The sequence below is a fragment of the Epargyreus clarus genome, unplaced genomic scaffold, assembly GCF_041222505.1.
Source record: "Epargyreus clarus isolate Ecla_fem2 unplaced genomic scaffold, WU_Ecla_fem_2.2 ptg000009l, whole genome shotgun sequence".
In the NCBI taxonomy this organism is placed as follows: Eukaryota; Metazoa; Arthropoda; class Insecta; order Lepidoptera; family Hesperiidae; genus Epargyreus; species Epargyreus clarus.
Window position 1 is genome coordinate 5,284,850 of NW_027332217.1, and position 22,340 is coordinate 5,307,189.

Here is a 22,340-nt window from a genome sequence, read left to right on the forward strand (position 1 = left end):
GTACCCGTTTAATAAGTCTATGCATTACAATACACGGCATCCTCGCAATCGAGGTCGGATTGCGGGTACCGTCGACTATGTCGATTGCTTGGCGGCCCCAGCTCAATAGTCAATACCCAGATAACTGTCGTGCCATTAGATCCCAGGACTTCATTTAATTATTGCCCAAGACTCGGACTGGGCTCTGAAACTGCCTATGATATTAATATCAGCTTTATAAAAAGGTGATCTCCATGAATATCTCTGTGAAAAATAATTTTAAGGTGCTATAAATGGTAGTTGTAGTAAGCATATCACTTAACTTTTATTTGTATGCAATCAGTTTCATTTCAATTTTTGCTGCCTTAGCCACCAGCGAAAGTTATAACAGCTAGGGAAAGACGAAGATTTGAGATTTCGGTTTCTATTATTTAATAGAGATAGAGATGATAACGCTGTGGAGAGTTTAGCTTTATTATTTGAAGTTTTAAGTAAACGCTCTTTATCCTTTAAGATAAGCGGATAAAGATTAAAGTAATTGTGCGCAGTGACCTTAATCTGGTATACACTCGCCTTCTATTTGCTCAGCCGCGTGTCAAAATATTTGTTCCATATGAAAGAAACGGCTCCGACTCCAAAGGATTAATCCCGTATTTGATAAAACAGCGGGTGCCACATACTGTGCCCAATGAATAGATGACTTTTTATCTCTCCATCTTTTGAATTTTTTGAAAGAATTATCCTTTCATTCGGCATCCGTGGCGCTTTGATTCCGCTTCTTTATTCAACGGTATCCACTCATAAATTGTGATGTTATGTTCTTTTTGAGTTATGCACCGATATTACCGTAATGGCAATCGGTAGGAGTAATTTGATATTGGCCTTTGTCTCGTTGGTTTAATCATTTTAATAAAAATTCTTATCGCCGCTGAACATGCATCAGTATTTTCCAGTTCTAGGGGCAATTGAGTCAATATCTTCACTACACTATGTAGTACCGTGACATCCATGTTTAAATTATTATTTTACGGAGGTGCCTAATTAGAAATCGTTGATAATATTTTTTTTGGGAATTTGTGAAAATTTTCCACTATGGAACCAATAGATAAAGGGGTATCATTAACTTCTAAGTTACATGTTTATTCATAATGTAAAGAATCCGTTAAGGTAATTAGCAAACACGTCATAAGACTTTTGAGACTTTAGTCACACGACAATAATAAGCTTCGTAAATATTTTTGCCATGTATTTTGACTTTAATCAACTAAAGTGATCTCACAGACGCCACACTAGACTCGTTACGGCGTCGTGTCATTCAGTGGTATAAGTTTGATGCAAGACAATAACAATATATTCTTTCACAATGTACGATTTTACGATGTCACCTCCTCATTACGAGCAGCCGCATACAATTGGAGTAATGAGTTCGATTGCAAGTTTCCATTATGTACGCACACGACGATCCCTTATAAAGTTATAAACCACGCACAATTCTTATTACATATTTCACTTTTATTTGTTTTGTCTCGTTTGAAAGCTAAATTACTGGCACGACTTGAGTCTGCCTCTCTTTATCATTTGTAAATAGATGCACTGAGTATTTTACGAGGGTTCTCGAGTATTGATCGGTAGAAGGACATTTTAAATAAATTCCTCGATAGCTTTCGATGAAGTGTAAAGTCGTAATAGAAATGATACTTTAAGGTTACGATTGAACATATTAGAAGTATCGTCTGTGAGGGAATGCAATCGATGTCGAACAGAAAATCCCTCCAATTAATTTTGTGTGGTCCTTTGGACGTGTTTTGAAATAATATAGATTATACTTTATTGCTATAAAGCTGGTATAAATCGCGTCAGGATTTGAAAAGCGGAGTTCAGAGTTTATTTGAAATCTGTATAGTAACAGTAAAAAAAATGTCAGTAATCCGTTATTTATGGGTCGTTGATATTCGTTGCTTAGGAACCAAATGTTTTTATATATTAATTCACTGTTCGCGTTAAAACTAAGAAAAAAATCTCCGTATCCGCCTCGACTCGTTATTAATTTCTAAACTATTTTTATAGCGTTTCCTTCTGCTATCTTTTTATTTTCCATATTGTGTGTCGTATCGGTTACCATATCAATTTTAGCTCCAAATGCAATTGTTCCTTAGCTATAAAAGACCTAAACAATGTAGAGATTGTTTTAAGATAAATTTGTGTTATGAGGATTTCTTAATTTCTATGAGGATTTCACTTTATTTCCTTGGGATTAGTTTAAAACGATTCATTTAGACTTTATAGTGCGACACTTCAGTATCAACATGGAAATCTGAATCGGGAGTGGTGTTGCATTTCTACGGCTATGAGACCGAATAAAAAAGTCATAAAACGGCATGACAGGCTTGGGAACACTGTGTAGTAAGTAATGTCCTCCGATATCGTATGCCCAGTTTATTGGACCGACAACAGCGAAAGCTCCAATACGTTGCACTTATCGTTTATCGGCATGTAATGATATAATGTTACACGCTCGTAAAAATCTAAACTAAAAACTAGTCCCACCTCGACCGCATTAAGGACGAGCACAAATAGTTCTCTTATGTCGTATTGAATATTCATTAGGGCGAAGAAAGTTTCCTTAATCGTCTTTTGAGATTCAGAATCCTAAATGGTTATAAATTCAGATTTTTAAAATCATTCATCACTAAATAACATACAATTAGAAAGATAGATAGATACATATAGAAAGATTTATTTAAAGTCCCAGATTGTGACGATTTTGTGCTACGTTAATCATTGCTTCCGGTATCTACTTATTTCCATACATCCCAAATATGTTTTTACCATTGTTCGTGATAATTGGTAATTAGTATCAATGTGCTAAAATCGAGCCTAATGTGGAATAGATTAGCAGTTTATCGATTGCGTTGCTCTTAGTGGGCGCGGTGTATACTTTATATTCGTTTACAATTTGTTTGTTTTCATAATAGCTTTTAGGATCGCTTTGTCTTTGTGATCTGTGTGTTATTGATGTGATAATTTGTTAGCTAAACATCTTTTCGTCATATAAATTCGCGGCTTGCGATTGCGTCAAACACGTTCTACCTATAAATGTAGTTATTGTGTTGTTGTCATCGTTTTATTCTTTCTGGTTTTACTTTTTGTATATAATGGAAATATTATGGTGATGTCAGCGTTGATTTCTGGATATGATAGTCACAATGGTAACGCCCCTTCTGACTATATTGCAATGTATGAGCTCATTTGTGTGGCGAGTTTAATTTTTAAGTTTATTACTTACTTAGCTTTAAGTACTGTTTGACTTTAACCGCCTTTTGGGAATGAATATATGATGATTAGGGTGGACAATGAATTAGGGAGATTATCGGCTTGGCGTCTGCGTCGGCGGCCACACAGGAAATGCATTTGATTGGCTCGACACGGCCGACTGTGACGACTGTGGCAAAAGTGTACTGGCTCTACTTCTGTTAATTAAAGGCAGTTGATTGCCAATTTTCACGTTGAGGTACCCCCAATTGGAACGTACAATTGTGCACGAGAGTGTATTTGGACGACCCTTTTTCTTTCCTTGTAATGGTAGATTACCAGATTACTTTGTTCTGCGTTTCTTATAACTTTATTTTTGTCAGAGCATATTATTGGACTTTATTTTTTCCATGTACCATAGAACGTATTCATTATTATAATGGATTTTAAACCAGTATTATGTGTTTGTTTTAACTTTCTATTGTCATCCAATTAGAGTTATTGAAATTTATTGAGCGTAACAAGAGAATTACGGAGGCAGGTCTACGCACGTTCTCTATTATTGACACAGTTTTATATTTGATTTATTTGAACACGCAATTACGCGTAGCGTGTAATAAAATTATTGTTTCGAAACAACATTATACGATCTGTTCGATTCATCAAACAGGGCCGTAACGTATAATGATTATTACAATGCTGTTAAAGTTCGTAGGAGTATTTTAGAAAATGATTTTGTTACATTCTATGCGTTATTTTTTTTTGGTTGAAAACTTGCCGTGGTTTCAATTAGGTTGTCTAGGGTACGTATTGACATGTCCCTGAAGTCTCGGGACTAGAATAGGGCTACGGTATCTCCAGCCTGTCGTAAGAGGCGACTAAAAGTGGGCTTCCGGGGTTGCGGGCGGCAAGATTGGGAGGTCGAGCCGTCCAGCAAGCTACTTCGGGAAGGACGGCGGTATGTGTGGTCGCATACCGTCGTAAACACCAGACGGTGTTGTGAGTCCTGAAGCTCACCTAGAAGGAGCCCGAAGGGGCAAGGCGTTCAGAGGACTCCAGTTGCGTTACGTAGGAGATCCCGGAGCCCTCTTGGCAACGCTGAGGAAAGCCACCGGTTTTGGGGGGTTTTAGTGCGGTAAGAATCCCACATAACCCTGTGTTGCTCCCACGGCACCGGGTACCTTTTGAAGGTTTCCCCCTCTCAAACAGAAAGAAAGGATACGTATTGACAACAAATTTCTAGAGTCGTAAATTAGAATTTAGCGACGCCCTTAAAGGCAGACTAGAGTGCGAATACCACTGGAATCTCCCCTCAGAAGTTAATATCTTAATACCAAAACCAATATAATATTCTCGATTAGATTATGTAATTTTCGTTGAAGACAATCTTAATAACAATACGTGAACATATAAAGCTACATCGATGATTAAACCTGAAAATTATACCTTATAATTTTGAAGAAACTACTAATAATATAGTGAGCTGAAAGTGCAGTTAATTCGATTTATGAATTTTGGCGATTCTATTTCGATGATGTGTTATCTGTACAAGTGTCAAATAATGCAAGTGACGTGTCTGTAACAGAAGTGCACGGGTGGCGTGGTTTATACATGTTTATACGCTGCTCAATCAGCTATGGCTCTTGGTTGCACGCGCTAACGATTTGCGCCTGCCGCACACGTAAGATTTTGCTGTCAGATTTTATAGTCGTATAACTTACTATTGTAGATTTGTATGTAGTATAGTCGATGTTAATTGTTCTGGAGAGTTTCAGCTCTATGAAGTATAGATGAAGCGGCTTGGTGAGGTATTAGTAATATAGGATTGGTGTACTACTACATACTGCATAGCCTACTCCTGAGGATTAAGTTAGAACGCGATACGTAGATGTATCTGTTTATTCATACACATTAGGTTAACATGTTTATTTCAATAAAATTGTTCGTAAACGACTAAAAACAAATATGATAATTTAGTCCTTAGGAGTAGCTAGCTGTTTATATGACTTCTAAGTGAATGGTTCTGAATTTAATAGTTTGTTTTGAAGCTCTTAATAGAGATGTGCCGAGTCAGGTCGACTCGAGTCAGTACTCGAGTACTTACATAAACTCGCATACTCGAGTACCAATAGTGAGTACTCGAGTACCAGTAATACTCGAATACTGACGTTACTCGTACACTACAAATACTACTCGTACAAGTAAAAACTTGATAATTTTGTGTAGTGAGTGGCGTTTTTTTTTTTTTTTTTGCTATTGGACTGGATGTTGTGCAAAGTACTCGACTACTTTGTGAATACTTTGGACTCGAGTACTGACTCGATTCTTTTTTATATGAGTACTAAAGTACTCGAATACCAAAATTGGCCGACTCGGCACATCATTAGCTCTTAAATACGAGCAATAGGAACGACTGAGTAACGCAAGTAGTAAGCTTCTATGGTATATAACAATGACACTTATTGTTGTTAGTGAGACAATTCCACTACATGTACGGAAATCGTAGTACTAAAACCGTAGAGTGTGCTCTGGTCGTAATCGTAATATAGGAATTATTGGCATCGTTCGACAATGCGCGTCCCGGTGGCACGCTGCTGCACGATATTGTTACGACTGTTGCGTATTGCTGGACCACCGGGGAGCCGTTTGGGTAGTCGTTCGTATTTATTGGGATTTTGGCTCCGTTGTTACTTTTATTCGTTGTAGTGCTCTTTGCGGCGCTGCTCAGCGCTACAACGAGCTAAGCATTATTGTTCATGCGGCATAGGATGACAATTTTAATAATTTTGTACTAGGTAACGTACCTAGTTTAAGTAGTATTTTATTTTCGTTTAATTGGTAGATATTTTCTCACTTTATGTGTTTCTGAAAATCACTTGATAGTGTAAATCTAATCTTCGCATGGTATACATTATTTCTCTTAGCTAAATATTTTACATTCGTTTAAGGATTAATTTAAAGAGTTCGTAAAGTTATGTCCCTAAAAACTTATCATATCATATCAGATCGTATAGAAACTGGGTAAATTCCGTAGTTTCCCAAAATCGCAATGATATTCCTATTAAAGTTTGCAGTAAATATTTCACAAGCCGTCAACCATACAGAAGCACTAAAACAAATCGACATTGTTACCTTTATACCCGATTGAAATTATTGATGTTGTGACTGGTGCCCAATCAAAGTCTGAACGAGATCCAACCCGTATCAATAACGCAGATCGGATGATAAGCCTCCGATAAATAATGTCGGGCCAGATAACATCTTCACCCGTTGTGGACCACGGAATTCGTTCCTTGTCAATGATTTACTGAATGGGTGTAAGGACTTTTCAAAATATTTATTAGACACCGGAGGCTAGATAGAGAACATTTTTATGAATGTAATTTTTCTAGTTCGTTTCATATTTATGTTTATTTACTACGTTAGATACAGTACGAGGGAATGAAATGAATTGTAGGTATTTTATAAAAGTAAAAGCTTGCAACATGTAAACTTTTGATACAGGTACGTGATGTTTCATAAATGGAACTTTCGAAGAAGTAACATCGTCCTAAGAACGAGATAAAATCGGTCATTGATACCTCAGAAACCAGTTAACCAGCTCAGATGTAACGCGTTTATTATATCACGAGATTCATAATACAAAATCAATTCTTCGTCGTTTTAATTAACACATTATAACACTATAAAACTTTCACCGGGCTTATACAACGCCGATGCGTTCGAACAAGTGTAAAGGGTACAATTCCTAAATGATCTCTGCCACGTGTCTTCGTGTTTGTTTGTAAAGGCGCACGAGACCACACAGTAAGGAGGCAATCATCTGACCATCGCTCACCCTGCTCCGACTCTGTAATCACGCCATCATTACCTCTAATGACGTGTTAACGTTGCTTTATGGGAATGCCAAACATGACGTTCACATTTCGGTCATTTACATTTGTTTGTCCACTATCTTCGTGTTGTTTGTTCAAGTCTTCTAAGACAGAGGGCGGCGTCTCGGCTAGCCACCGGTGTGCTTGAATTTAAGTGCAACTCAGTATTGGGTTATGTTTCATGTTTGTTGTGTTTCCTGTTTCTTGTAACCAAGTTTATCCATCTGTTTTGTTCAGTCTAGCGTCTTTAATTTTAGTAAATCCATTTGTTCTTTGTTTACGCATTACGTTCGTGTATAGCAGGTCAATACAGCTAGATTTGCTTTATTACTTGATTCCGACTTGTTGTAAAGTATCTTTTTTAATGTTGTTCATTCTGATTACTGATTAACAGATTATGCAACCAAAAGCATTTTAAGTATTTCACGTCTAAGAGTAGGTACCACCATTGGCTTTGACGAGGAATCTGACGTGACCGTGGGATCCAAATATGTAAACACCAATGATTCTCGTGTAGTTTCCCACTCATCACACTTGGCTTTCGTAGGTGCGAAATGTAGGTTGCGAAGAGCCACTCTGTTCCAAACATGTAGCAAGGAAATTATGCATATGCTGCTTTCTCATTCCATTAAAAATCAAGGTTGAAGATGTGCCTATTATAATTTGTCACTTTTGTATTGTGTGGTAATTAGAAATCATTCCGTTAAGTGTTATTTTTATTATCTTTCTCTGGACGAGAAGAAACGAAATTAGGTTTATTTTAGGCCGATAAGGATGGATTTGTTTAGTTGGTATTTTTAGATATTGGCACGTTATATTCTGTTGTTTTATTATATAGCTTGGGCTGTTAAATAGTATTTGCGATGACAGTAAATGGTTGAAATGCCTTTAAAGTATCTAATTCAGGGACTTTACGACCTAGCGTAACGTTAATTACAAAATATTATAAGTTTCTAACTGTTTAGTCAACTATTGCAATATAATTGCAGATTTAACGTCATGTAAGATTTGTTTTATTATGAACGTGCTTGGATTATAAATAAGTTTTAATATTTAAAGAAAGTTTAAAGGTTTAAGTTAAGGTAAAGGTTAAAGTTTAAAGGTTTTAAGAAAGAAAGACTATCACCTGATGATGTCATATTGCGAATCAAAAATCAGTACTATGTTGTAAAATACCCATATTTTCCTGTTTCATGTATTACTGAAACATTTACATGTTTCATTGACAGGCTTATAAATGTTATAAATCTATGGTTGTGTCCGTCTGTATTTTGGTTTTCTGCCAATTCGTAATTGTTACCAGTGTTTAAGAGTTTTTTGCTGGAAGTATTAAAATTAGGGAATGTTCTAAATTTGTAAAGATTTAGTGGATACTTCGTATTGTGTAAAATATTTTATTACCTAATTTTATTTTTATTAATATCCGTTTTAAAGTCGCTTAAGTAACAGACACATGATTTAATGGGAACATTGCTTAAACTGCTACACATTCCGACACATGTATTATATTTGAATGCAATATTTCTTGTGTATTAGTATTAATATTTTTGTGCATAAATCATAGGTTTGTTCACTGCTTTTAAACTTTCACGGTAACACAAAAATGGGACTGGTTAAGAACACCCACGGTTGTCTACCTTCCGGACCGTGTTAATACGTCCCTGTTGGTTTTGTGTATTCGACAAAATTGTTTTACTACTTGTGGAAGCAATAATGTTCTTTAACGTCAAAGGAATACTACTTACATGGAGATCATCATTCCGTACGCATTCACGAGCTACGCCTAATTCACACTACGTATTTAGCTGAACTTTGTGAAACACAACAAAGATGTAATGATGGCCGTGGTAATGCATTTCGTGTATTTAAAGACGGTCGCCGCAATGCACGTTAATTAAATTATCAGTGCAGACTTCCTCATTATTATTTAAACTCGTTTACTCACAAACATGAACATAACGAAACTTGGTCGTATATCAAGCAATTTCTCAAGAGCCGTTTTAATAAAAGAAATATTGTAGCAGTTCTTGAAATAAATCGATTATGTATTCAGAAATTCATATTGAGCTGTCCGCGGTACCTTAAACAGTGTAGTCACGTCCAATCTATAATAATGGTTACAGCAAAAAAAGCGTGTAAAGGTCGCGGCTGATAATAGGCAGATCTCACGAAGGTTCTCTGCGCCGACCGACCTGAGGCGCCAGCTCTGAGTGCTACCCGCTGTGTTGCCTCACGGCGACCAATATTTGGTGGTATCTTCGTCCTTCGGTCAGTAATGTAAAAATGAGGAGCTATTAATAAATCGGGGACCCCGTTTGTTGGTCACGAGTGCCCCAGGATGTTAAAATTTGCCGAATGAATTCACACCCGCGGCTTCCCTATCCCCTCCTCGTTATAAATCAAACGCAGGTACGATTCAGTCTGGTGCAGTCGTGTGTAAGCCGCGCGTTGCTGGGGCGTACGCAAAGCGACGACGGTTTATGTCGTTTCTGTTTTTGGCGATGCTTTGATATTAATTATAGCTGGAGGAAAAGAAATGTTTTGATATATTCCGCTATACGCTACGTATAAATACAAGTAGTCATTTACGCAGTATCTAATCATTGTTATACAATAATTGGCAATTATGATTAGAAATTATTATATTAATTTCTTTTTGGAAACAGTTAAATTTAACAAACATTATTGAGAACTCTACCAATAAGAGTCGATGTCCTTTCTTTAATCTTGATTTTAAGACACTGCACGGTCCAAATGTCCGTTGATTTATTGGTGTTTTGTTATCAACAACTTGTGTGTAAACAACTACGCTTGTTCTAGAAAAATATTTATTTGTCTGTGTCTTACCTTATTTTATCGTTATATTATGATGTTTTGTATCTACTAACAAAATGTACAGTTTTATTAAAAAAATACAAGTAAGTGCTAGAGAAGTTAATCCTAATAATGAAATTGCCTGTAAGAACTTTCATACGTGTGACTCTATCTATCACTATCTATTTAACATGAAGATATTAATAAAAACCTAATAGTCATGACAGCAGAGATGAAAAGAATTATCACGGTCCAAACAAATGGTAGTAAGGTTCATCTTGACAATGAACTTGCTAGTCAGGCCTTCTCTATCTGCGACTGTACGTACCCTCCTCACGTGTGACGGCACTAGCATTTGTTTGTCCGCAGCTGCGGTGCCGACAACATATTTATTGTGCTCATTAACCTTCAAGAACGCTATTTAATTGTCGGCCGTTTTTTATTCACTTCACCTCTGACCCTTACGACTTATTGCTCCTCGGCCTCTCTTTGAAAGAGAGAACTGGCTGTTATTTATTATCCGAGTCGGGGATGCGTGTCGCTTCTATCTTTGTGGCGCTTGTGAGCTCGTCTGTATGATTTATGCGGTTATAAGGACGTGATTACTGTCACACGCCCGGGAATCGTGTACGGCCGACGCCTTTATCCTACGTCGGTATTATGGCTCCGCGACTAGGATGTGAAAATATCTGGATTCATATTGATGTCCATGATATTTAGTACTGTTTGTGTCATATTAGTGGATACATTATTGTGATTGAAACTATTTAAACTAATACTTCGTAGATTTCTTCGTACTTCGTTTACTTCGTATTTTAATAATAACTCGTTTATTTATAATATAAACTGCTTTCATGTATTAATGGACCAGAGTATGAATAAAAACTTCATTGAACATGTGAATATTTTAATAAGCAGCATGGTTAGAGATCTGGTACGATAATGAAGTCCTCATATTGTAATATCGGCTGGGTATGTGGAATATGCTGTAGCGGCGATATTGTCAAATGACTGCCTATTTCTCACGCAGTATGAGCCGGTACTTGGAGGGCCTAATACCCGATCCTAATGATCAAAACATACAGGAATTTCTGTGTACAAATATGTTTATTAAATAATAATTCTCCAGCACAATTAGAATTTAACCATGTTAGATGTTACACCGTATTCGTGTTGTAACATCGTATCTATTGTGTGTTTTCTATGTTCATTCGTTTTGGAATTTGAATACTACATCATTTTGGATTACAAAGTGACATCTCGATTCCCAATGTCGACATAGTCAATTAAAAGAGCGCAAATGCATAGTCGTCTGTACAGATTGAATCACGTCTGCTTTATACTATTGTTACATGGGATTCGTATCACAATGAAAATGTTGCTACTATTGTTCTGGTGCTTTCTATCTGAGCGTTGTTCACTCCGGCTTTGACGTCTTCATACGTGCTATCGACAACAGTAAATTGTGGTATCATGTCGGTACCGTCGTCGGTATGGAACCGTTTATTGATTGGTATCGTAGTTTGTCCGCTGTTCACTTTGAATAAAATTCGAATTATAATTAATCACGGTTGCGCCGCGTGGGAGAGCGTCGCGCACCAACCGCCGATCTATCATATTTTGTGATAACGCCACTAGGACGCATCTTGTAAACGTATTGCCTCGATCCGGTACGAAGCACACGTATGCTACATTATTTTGTGTAACAGTAAATACTACTTGGATGTCTACTAAGAAGGTAATTAAGATCGTTTAATACACGGTACCATGTCCTTTATAGCTGTAGAAATAAACCCAACGTTTTAACCTTTTTTCGTTCATGATGCCACTCTATCAGGACATTGCGGTATTATCAAGACGACGGTGTCGATGACAACAATAAAATCGGATCATAAAGATTCGAGCGCACCCTTTGAGAGTTCTCATGCAATCTCGCCGCTCAATTTTATTTCCAATAGCTGCGTAAATAGCTAGGTAACGAGGGACACCCCGGAGCTACGGAGGCTGCTGTCAATTGAATTTGTCTGCAAGCGCGCCGTGCATTAATAGCGCACTAAACTATGTTTAGTACTATTACTGATATTTTCATAAAATCATCTATCCATTGTGCGACAGTGCTCAATACTTGCATGGTTTATTGCTTCGTTATGTTATTTGATATTTTATGTGTCGGTTATGACCTACAACTGTTGCGTTTGTACTTTATTACTTGGATTTGTGATGATTTGATCAGTCAGAGTTATGATGTCTGTTTTTATTGTGTAACCGAAGCGTGTTCCTATATTTAGTCAGTCACTGTTGAGATTATCTCGTGTTATTAGTAATGTGAATTGTATGTAATAATATAATCAATTAATGTTTAATGTTCTAATTATGCCTTTTCTTCAATGTCTTTCTCAGCTCGTTCCCACGTTCATGTCTCTCACTCGTGTTAGCTGTGAGCGCCTAATATCGCGCTGTAATGTGTTTATTAAGCGTCGTTCCCTTTAATTGCGCACCATTTAACATACAATGTGCAGTGGTCTGATTTGCGTGTAAGCTGAGTGTGGATGCGATCGCATCTCTACCAATAATGCTTCTTACACACGATACGCGGTCAAGTGCGTGTGAAATAGGTAGGTATTGGGGACTGTTTTCACAGGAGATTTTATACTGACGACATTTATTGTATTAGTTATCCTTTGCCACAACAACTTACGCGGCTCGATGAGTCGCAAACAAGATGGCGTACAACTGAGTCCCAATGCTCGAAATTTTAATATTCGTAAATAAAAAGATAATATAGATGGATATGGTATGATATATAGTATCGAAAATATTGATATTTCCAGGGGTCACGATCATTAATGATGTTAATGTCATTTACAGTTATTTTGTATAAGGAGTTTTAATATGACTATTTTGTGTTCATTTAAAAAATCAGCAATCATTTGGTTTTCTACAGCAATTCTGCTCTTAATATGAAAAAAACTGGAATTTCATGTTTCTTGTCCATCAAACTCTGAGATTTTTTTATTTTAATTAAAGCATTTTATGTTAGGTATCTCCACATGTTTATGTCGTGTTGTCAACCAGCACGGATCTCGTTCGCCGTTCGTTGCTGTTCGCATTTCGTCATCGCCAGCCATGAATAACGCTGTGCTCATTATTGCTGCGGATATTTGAAGATCGGCTTTATTCATGAGAGAGCTTATTCACGTGTACATCACTTTGTATATTTTTGTCTTTATAATTAGCGAACAGACATCGTTCCCATCGCGGGAACTCGTGTACATTTCAACCTCCATTACTGTTCTTTCGTTTTGTTATGGCTAAAGATTGATATAGATCCCCGAAGTTGAATGCAATACCGGAAACCACCCGCGGTCCATTGTCATTTCGATCTATTCGGCAACAATATTGAATAGGCGATGAAAAATGGTGTCGTTTAACTCAGTTTGCCCGGCCATTATGTCAACACGAATACCTTAATCGCCGCACATAAGTTGTGGATCGAAAGTGTTTGATAAATACGCGCTTGTCACCATTACCGAATGTGATCAACGCTCCTCATTAGCTCCCTCTAAATAAGATATCATCCGGTGATTAAGTGCCAACACGGTGTGATTATTTTATTGCATTCCAACGTTAATAAACAACCTATCGATTAATGTTCCGTTTAAACTGTATTGCTAAGAGCACGTATAATGTTTAACACAAACTTCTGTGTACGGTGTAGTAATCGGTTATTACCGATAATATTAATTAATGATCGTGTATAAAATATCTACGACGCAAGTACTTGTAACAGATCTTATGTATTTATCTGATCGATAAATTAAGGCTCGTATCTCACGAAATAAAAACCGTACCATTCGTTTATGCTAAAGTTTTATAAAAATAGATACATATTTTATTGTGAGAAACAAACTATACTGTTAACGGGACCCATTTCCTCTATAAATATAATAAATGTAACATAGTATATTTAAAATATGGGTATGATTAACGTTTTAAATAAAGGTATTTAATAACTGTTATATGATTTTTTAATGACTCTTTTTCGGTCATCGAAATTGATAGTTCAATTTCGTTGTTTTCGTTAGTGAGTCGTTAGTGTCACTGGCGTGCTCGAGGCGATGCAAATTAAGATGTTCAGATGGAATTCGCTTTTGATTTACAACTATATGAAGTTCCGCTTTATGCCGTTTATATAAATATAAAACATAATTCGGTATTTAATCTTCAGATAGTTTGTGGTGCGGGCTCTCTTTATTATTCTTTATGAACTGCTGTCTCGTGTTAAGGAAAATGTTGTTGTGTCCTAAGTTATACCCGTTCGCTTAGAAATTGTTTATTTTATTTTCAGGCAATTGTTGATGGTAGCTACATTCGACTTTTATGATTCATGTTAGGATATCAAATGATTTCGAAGGTTCGTATCCGGGTATTTTCTCTAGTCTCCAAAATATGTGAGCCCATGAATAAAAAGCTTGTCCTACACATGTTAATACGAATGGAATTGAATTGCATATGGTCATCAAAATGAACAAACTACAATTTATTAAATAGGGCAAATTATTTGTTTTAAATTAAGCCTGGCGCCATTCTTGTTCGGAGCATTTTTATTATCTAGAAGTTTTTATTCCTCTATTTTTGAATCATAAAAAGGACACGTTTCGACGATTATATCTCTTATTAACTTCTAATGACTATAAAATTTGTTGCTTCAATACGGATCTTCAGTGTATTAATCCTGGTTTATGACCCAAGCAAGGCTATAGCATTTTGTACATAATCAAATTCGGTGGTTCCTTTAATATTTTATTATCTTTATAATTTATAGACTACGAAATTATTATAACAGCTGTGTCGTAAATATTTTACGTAGGTACCTATTATTTGAGTTTATAATACCGAAAACAAGATTTTTTCCATACATGTTAATTATCACTTTGTCAGCTAATTCTTAACCTCGCGTTAATTGAACATCGTCGTCACATAATTAATTAATTAACGAATACATAATTAAGGAATTCGTGTATAATTGAATGCTTTTTCGTTTTATTACTGCGTTCGAGCATGCATATTTAGTGATGTAGGAAATGATGATGGTCGTTTTGTGTGGAGTCGCCTCGTAAATCATATCCACCACTAAACCACGTATGCGGCTGGATTGAGATGTTATTGCTTTATAACCTAAAATAAGGCTAATGAACTATTGCGTATTCATCGAACTTTAACTTGGGCCCTTTATAAACCATTCGTCCGTGATAGGAGTGTAAATAATAATATGGCACATGATATAAAATTAACATATGTAAGCTGTCTTTAAGCTGACGAAACACAACCAATGATCATTTTGCGTCGTTTTTACATGGTCCGTAAGTAAGCCGCACTGTGTTGGTACAAAAAAGGTTTTCTCCGCCAAGTATTCATGTCACATTAGCATAACCTTCTAGTACATAATGTTATGTACTGTTTTACTTGAATTAAACATGTAAGAGGTAGTGGTGTTATCTTTATTACTGGAGTCGTCGCACCGAATGTAACTTGGGTCAAACGGGCATATTAATCGTTCGCGCGAAAGGTTTTGCTTCAATTCTTATCTTTTAATTCAATTTACATGCGTACCAAGCTTGTTGATCGTGAGATTTATCACCGATAATTCAGAGTTTATCTGTTAACAATCTTAATTTCTTCATTATATCGGATCTCACCGGGTTATTTTGGGAATGAAAGTTCAATAATAACGTGTTTAACATTGATACGACCACTTGATTAATTTCAAAAATTTTAATGTTATGTCAGAAATTTATATTAATTCTACATTTGCATCGAATATTTCTTTTGGTATGTTACTACCATGTCTATCGAGCCTTATCTTTGATTCTTCCGAATTGATGATAACGATGTTAGGTGAACTATTAGGTCGCTGACTTAATCCTGAAATAATTTAGCATAGATTTTCTGAGTAAACATTTACAATTTCATTATTTAATATATTTACGTATTACATCATACAAGAAACTTTTCAAATAAATTAAAGAAATATAATTTTCCTAAATGAAATATTCAATTTGCCGCTATTTATTTAACCTAATTATTTTGCTTTAACTTCATTCCATGTCTGCATGGTAAATTAAAATAATTTTATTTGTATAGTAATCCTATATCTTGTGTTACATGCGATACAGTTTCAATAAGATTTCTCGTCTGCTGCACGTATAATGATGGACAGTGCGTTAATAGAGAGGAGTGTCGGCCCGCCCTTGGATATCTACTAGGCGTTTTGCAGCTAGTTTAATGTTGATTCTATGAACAGAGTGCTGTACAAAAACTAGAATTTGCACTCATCGAATAAAACTCCTCGACTATCATCAGCTTGTAATTTTATGCTTATTTTTTGTTTAATTTTAGAACGATTAGAATATATAAAACAAGATATAAAAACTGCTGCTAGGTGATCAAGCAAAAAGGTTTCTCCTTCAGAACTTTACTATGTACTTTTATGAATAATGTTTTTGATCAAATCTCTGTTCCTTATACACGTGTTTCAATAAATAAGTTAATATATTTATGTAACAACGTAAAGATGTTAACAACTAAAATGTGTCAAATTATTTCGTATTTTCAATAAATATAGATTTGTGTCAGATTATTTCAATATAATGATTTTTGCTTTTAATCAGCAAGAAAATCGACCGTTGGCTAAATTTGTAAAACCTTTTTAATTCCTTACTTAGCGTTTATTTGTAAAATCTCATATTGAATGAAAATTTAGTTAATTAATCTGCTTACTTCTATAGCTTATTTAGCATCTGTTTTTATTCTCAGCAACATAAAAGCTCTGATTGGTGTTGCGGTCACGATAATAAATTGTTATGAGATTCCGCATCAAAATTTGCCAATTTGTTATTTTATTTTACTATGTGTTAAGACGCTAACTGGTTGCCAAATGTTTGTGCTGTCATTTGCGCTATTAACTTTATGGTAGCTGATTTAACTTGTGATATTTCGTGATGAATTACATTTTAACAATGGTGGTGTGAATCAATTTAAGATTCTTTATTTGCACCTGTGAAGTATTTTGATTATGTTTGCACTTAATGTTTAGATGTCCTTAATTAATTAAACTCAAAAATATATACTATATATTATAAGAAAATAAAAATGAAAACTTAATATAAGAAGGCTTACACTACCACTATTATAAGATGTTTACATTAAACCAATGTTTCACATTTTTTAAGTTACTTGCTTTTATAGATCATGATTTGTCCTCTTGAACACTTGATGTCGTTTGCTCACGATGTGATTAATTTTTTTATACAATTATGTCCCAAGCTTCAAGAGGACAATTGAAACATCGACAAGTAGTCTATACTCCTTTAAATATTTTATGGGCACTACACATCCGATTCGCAAGTAGGTACTTTAACGAGGAGCATTAAGTATTGCGAGCTATTATTGTAACCGTGTTTCTTACTCTCGGCATTACGTTGTTTGGTGGCCGGCGCCGGAGTAGTGCTTCTCACGAATTTCGCGGCGCGGCGCCTGCGCGTGGGCGGCCTATCATGCGCCGCCATCGCACGTCTCACTGGATGCACTTGCTGGTACACCTGTACCGACACCTTTACCTTATTGTCTCACAAATACGGTTCACAATTCGTTCCCTTGTACGAACACACCACTATTCGGAGAATACGACGGCCCTTTGTTGCCTAGTGCGTCTAATTAGTCAGACTGTTTAGTGCTATACTCGCCTCGGGCCCGCATTAACAACGGTCCGTACGATGTGAAATGATGTGATTTGTTGAGGTATGCAACTCGCACCAACCTTTCTGCTAGATTAATTTTTCGAGATTCAATTTTCCACTTTTATTTTTGTTACTAGCGAATCGAATGTTGGTAATAATATACCCAACGGATTGTACGTTATGTTTGGCCTCGAGTCATATTGGTCCCTTTTCATGCGCGACTTAAGAATTTATATCATGATTTCAGGCGCCATGAATACGCCTACAACGGCATAATATTTTTGCATTGCTTGAGTGGAGATATTGTATTTCAAAAGTCGTGGTGAGATTCATCTGTTGCAGTGCTCATAAGAATATTCTCATGTTTACCGGTGACATTAAATCTCCTTGTCTGATGTTTTTGACTGCAGCCTCATTGACAACAAGAAATATCAAAAGGCGTACTTACATTGAATTTATCGCACAAGCCTGCGGTGTGTTTGAAAGGTCTTGTACTATGTGTCATATTTTCCTCCTAACGTCACATACTTTTTGCATTGGTAGATTCGCATTTCGATTTAATTTTATGGTTTTATCGAGTTTTATTGTGTGTCTACTGTCATTTTAAGCTTGATTCTAAAGAGTTATGAATATTATGTTTGTTGTGAGATTTTGATAGTTTTATTAATTTTATCGGACATTTGGTAAATTATGTGCCCTTAAAATGTCTAGTCAATTCCAATCCAAAGAATAAAAATGTCATCTTAATATGAACCATAAATGTTTCGATGTTGACGTGTAAAGCGCAGCGCCAAGTAGGAATGCAGTATTTCGCAATATCATCACAATACAGGATATTAAGAACAATTTCACAACACAAAAGTCAGTCAAGTAACGCGTGAGATCCTGAATCAGAAATATAGCCCGAATTATGGCGACTCGGTGGCGCCGACTTTCTTTATCGGATAATATTTATATTCACATACATGCACTTTTGGAATTAATCGATGAGATTCATTTTGTACAATAATAAGGGGAATTAAGGGGATTCGATACGGAGCTTAACTCGTTGGCGTGACGTAGCCGCATTCATGCAAATGTGGTTCCTATTGATGTTTAGTGCCGCCCATTTAAAATTCCGCCCTCAAATTAAGATAGGGCTTACAGCTCCCGATTTGTCGCGATAAGGTGATTTATCTTCAATAAATTTATCGCTCAATCAACGTCGTCGCTTGCGCCGGTTCGCGCCGCGGCTGATTGGATTTCTTCATAATTACATCTTTTGACACGTACGCGCCAAGTTTCGTACTTCACAAGCCGCCAGGGCATGAGATCGTGGGAGCACCGTGTAATCAGCTTTCTTGATCGTCTTGTTTTGATTCCGAATCGTGGATTTATGCTGAATAGAAGTGATGCCTTATGAATTTGTTGCATGTTCCTCATACAATGGAATTGCAAATTATTATTTACTAACAAGCTTAGTCAAACCATAGACCGTTTCTACTATTTTTTCCGTATTCGTCGACAATCTGGTAGATATATGCAATTTACTTAAATGTTTTCTTCAGTGTGGTTAAAAGCGTTTCTAGATGTTTTTAAAGGTCTCTGTTTAACACATATTTTTATGATATTAAAGAAATGCGTTGAAGGGTGGGTGTTACCGCGTCGTTTCACCTGCACGTCGTTCGGTTGTCATGTGCAATATTTGGTGAATATTAAGCATGAATGCTGTCACGATATACTCACACTTGCATCTTATAAAATGGTCCCTCAATTTTCATAACTGAAACCGCGTCGAATCGGTAAGTGTGTGTAGGTCTTGATTTAGTTCATATGTCTTTCGCCTTATCATTTTTGTATCAATGTTTATTAGCCATCATTTTTTACATATTTTATTTAGTACAATTATTTTTGTGCAAGCATGCATTCTACCTAATTGATTATTGCCGACCATGAACATCTGTAACCAACTTCAAGTAGAGCTGAGGTTACACGTGAAGTCGATACAAAATATGTTGCAACTCCTGGGTTTCACACCCTTTCATGGAAATTGAAGACCTGCTTCACGTTATAAATGGTCGTTATGGCTGTGGTCGAACCATATTGGTTCTACTATTACAGTTAGAACACTGCTGTTTATGCTGTTACAATCTTTTTAGTAATCAATTATTTTGTAAATGAAAAACAAAGCAAATAAAGCACATTCAAGTTTTGGAAGTAAAAAAATATATTTGTAAACATGGATAACTAATATTGTTCACAGGTCATTCAGATTCTGAACGCCGTCTACTAAATTGTCATAAAATACAATCTTATCCACGATTTAAGCGCGTGCGCAACTGCCAAAAAGAAAACAATTAACTCTTAATTTCGCAACACCCGAAAACCGATATCTCGTAGGGTAACCAAAATATATTGTCTTATCTTGAGATATTTTTACGACTCACGGTTGCAAATTGAAATCTTTTAGCGCCAATACTCAAAAAATATTGTCGCAATAAAAATTGCATACCATCATGTTGTTTAAGGTAATGGATTTAAGTAATACAAGGAAAATTTACATTAAGATAATGCATTGCAATTCAAAAAGTTTGTTCACAGCGACGTATAAATATAATTTATCTTTAATGTTTCAATTATTGGATGACAATATGATATTATATGCAATCTTAGTTTTTAATTAGTTAACCTTTTAAAGCAATGTGGCAAATGTCTCAACGGTGAGAAAAACTGATGGTCAACGGAACCCTTTTAAAAGTATCATTGTGGCCATCACACCACCCATCTCGTGGGGGCCGGGTTTCGGCGCGGTGGTCGCAATTAGGCGCGATAAATGCCCCCGACACCCGATCCTTCGGCCGCTCGTCCGATTAATCGATCGAAGGAATACGGCAACCGATTTAAACGAGCCGTTTCTTACCCTTATTTATGTAGCACTTTCGGAGACCCTGATAGGTATCGGGAGCTTGCATGTATTCTCATTTTTGTAGTGCGCTCACCTTATGAATTGACCTTTTTGAAAGTAATTCACTCGATAAAAGGTATTGTCAAAGTAACTGTACTTTTACTCAGGATTTATAAACTACACTTGGTCAGCGTAGTGACGCTGACCAAGTGTAGTTTGCTAAACTTGAACTCAGCTGAGTAAAGCTGAGTAACAAGCTACATCATGATAACTAAATAAGTCTTCCAAATAAATTCCTATTAGTTGTAAAAAAGCCACATTTTCTTGTTATTGATACCCGTATGGTATTTGAACAATTGATTCTGGATCAAGCAAGGGTTAGTGTTGACAAAGCCCGCATACACGACTCTGGCCACATATCAATTATTATGACTACGAGGATTACGAGAGTCGTTACACAATTACAATGTGTTAAGTTTTATGTCTTATTTTCAATGGCCCGTCGGGACTAGGGGATTATTTAACCATCAAAGTCCATAGCTATTGTACATCCATAACGTTTGTTTATAAGTAAAGTAATTTTATGAAGTTGTGTGGACTTTTGAACCGAAGAATAAACTTTTTTGAATGTTAATATATTTTTATCGACTATAAAAACTGTTGTTGAAATTTATGAAATTGTGAACTTTCTGCTTTCTGCATTCACGAATCTTTTCATTGTACTCGATTAATTTTATTGGAATTCTTGGATTTATAATCTTTTAATTTTCATTTAAGTGTCTATGATTTTTTTCATCATTTCAAATATAGGACTTTAGAAGATTTTAATTATGATCTAATCATTATGTACTATACACATGTACCTGAGGTAGTTTTTTAATAAAACATGGCGTATTACAAGTGGGTACTTTGAGTGGGTATTTCATGCAATTCAAATGTCTCTGCCCCACCTTTTCTAAATCTACTGCCTCAGTTGCATCGGTGTCAAAAGGGAACGAGTGATCCCTGAAACAATACAAAAAGTTCTCCCATTACAAGGCGACAAAACCCTAATATCAATAGAACACAATGGGAACAATAGTTTGCCCTCTGTCAATTATGCCATCATTACCATTGGAATAAACGATGTAACGGATCAGATGATTGACGAAAAATAAAACTATGACAATGCGGTGCGCCATCCGATGCGTCTGATTTAATGTGATCAAAAATGTATGAATAAACTGTATTAGAATAATAATATCAATAATTGGTATTGTACCATCTATGGGTTTGTTTGTATATTAGATGCAAGTGGTAAATACGGTAATCTTGAAGCCGATTCGAATTATAACGAGAATCCAACTTGATATTGATCGTAGTCCTTACAGACTACACAGAAACGGCTCATAAAAAGTAACGTTCGTTTTTCACAAGTTTCAAACTAGAACACAGCAGTGAAAATACTTGTACATAAACTTAGAAGTGGCGGCGACGGCGTCGAAGATAAAGCACAAAAAGTTATATCACCAGTCGAGAATTTGAAAACCTTCAAAGATATCCGACAGCGATTAAATGAGAATTGTCTTATAATTTATTATTTAATCAAAATGAATGAATGAAGAAAAAGAAAAAGTCCTCATGGTCACTGAAGATTCGGGTGAAAGTAGCTAGTTTGGTTCTGTTTGGACAAAGATAAGCTGCTACAAGTCCTTTCATGTAGCGTCGTAAATCCTATTTGCTTCGAGATTTGTTCTCGAAACAACGTTCAATTGAAATTTAATACTCCGTGCGTATAAACGTAACGCTGACTCACCA

At 36.0% G+C, this 22,340-nt stretch overlaps 1 protein-coding gene across 1 annotated transcript in view; it reads left to right on the forward strand.

Annotated features, from left to right (window-relative positions):
• Window positions 1–22,340, forward strand: part of Ptp-h (protein tyrosine phosphatase) — a 55,521-nt gene that overhangs the window by 5,333 nt on the left and 27,848 nt on the right. The gene's annotated exons all lie outside the window — the stretch shown is intronic.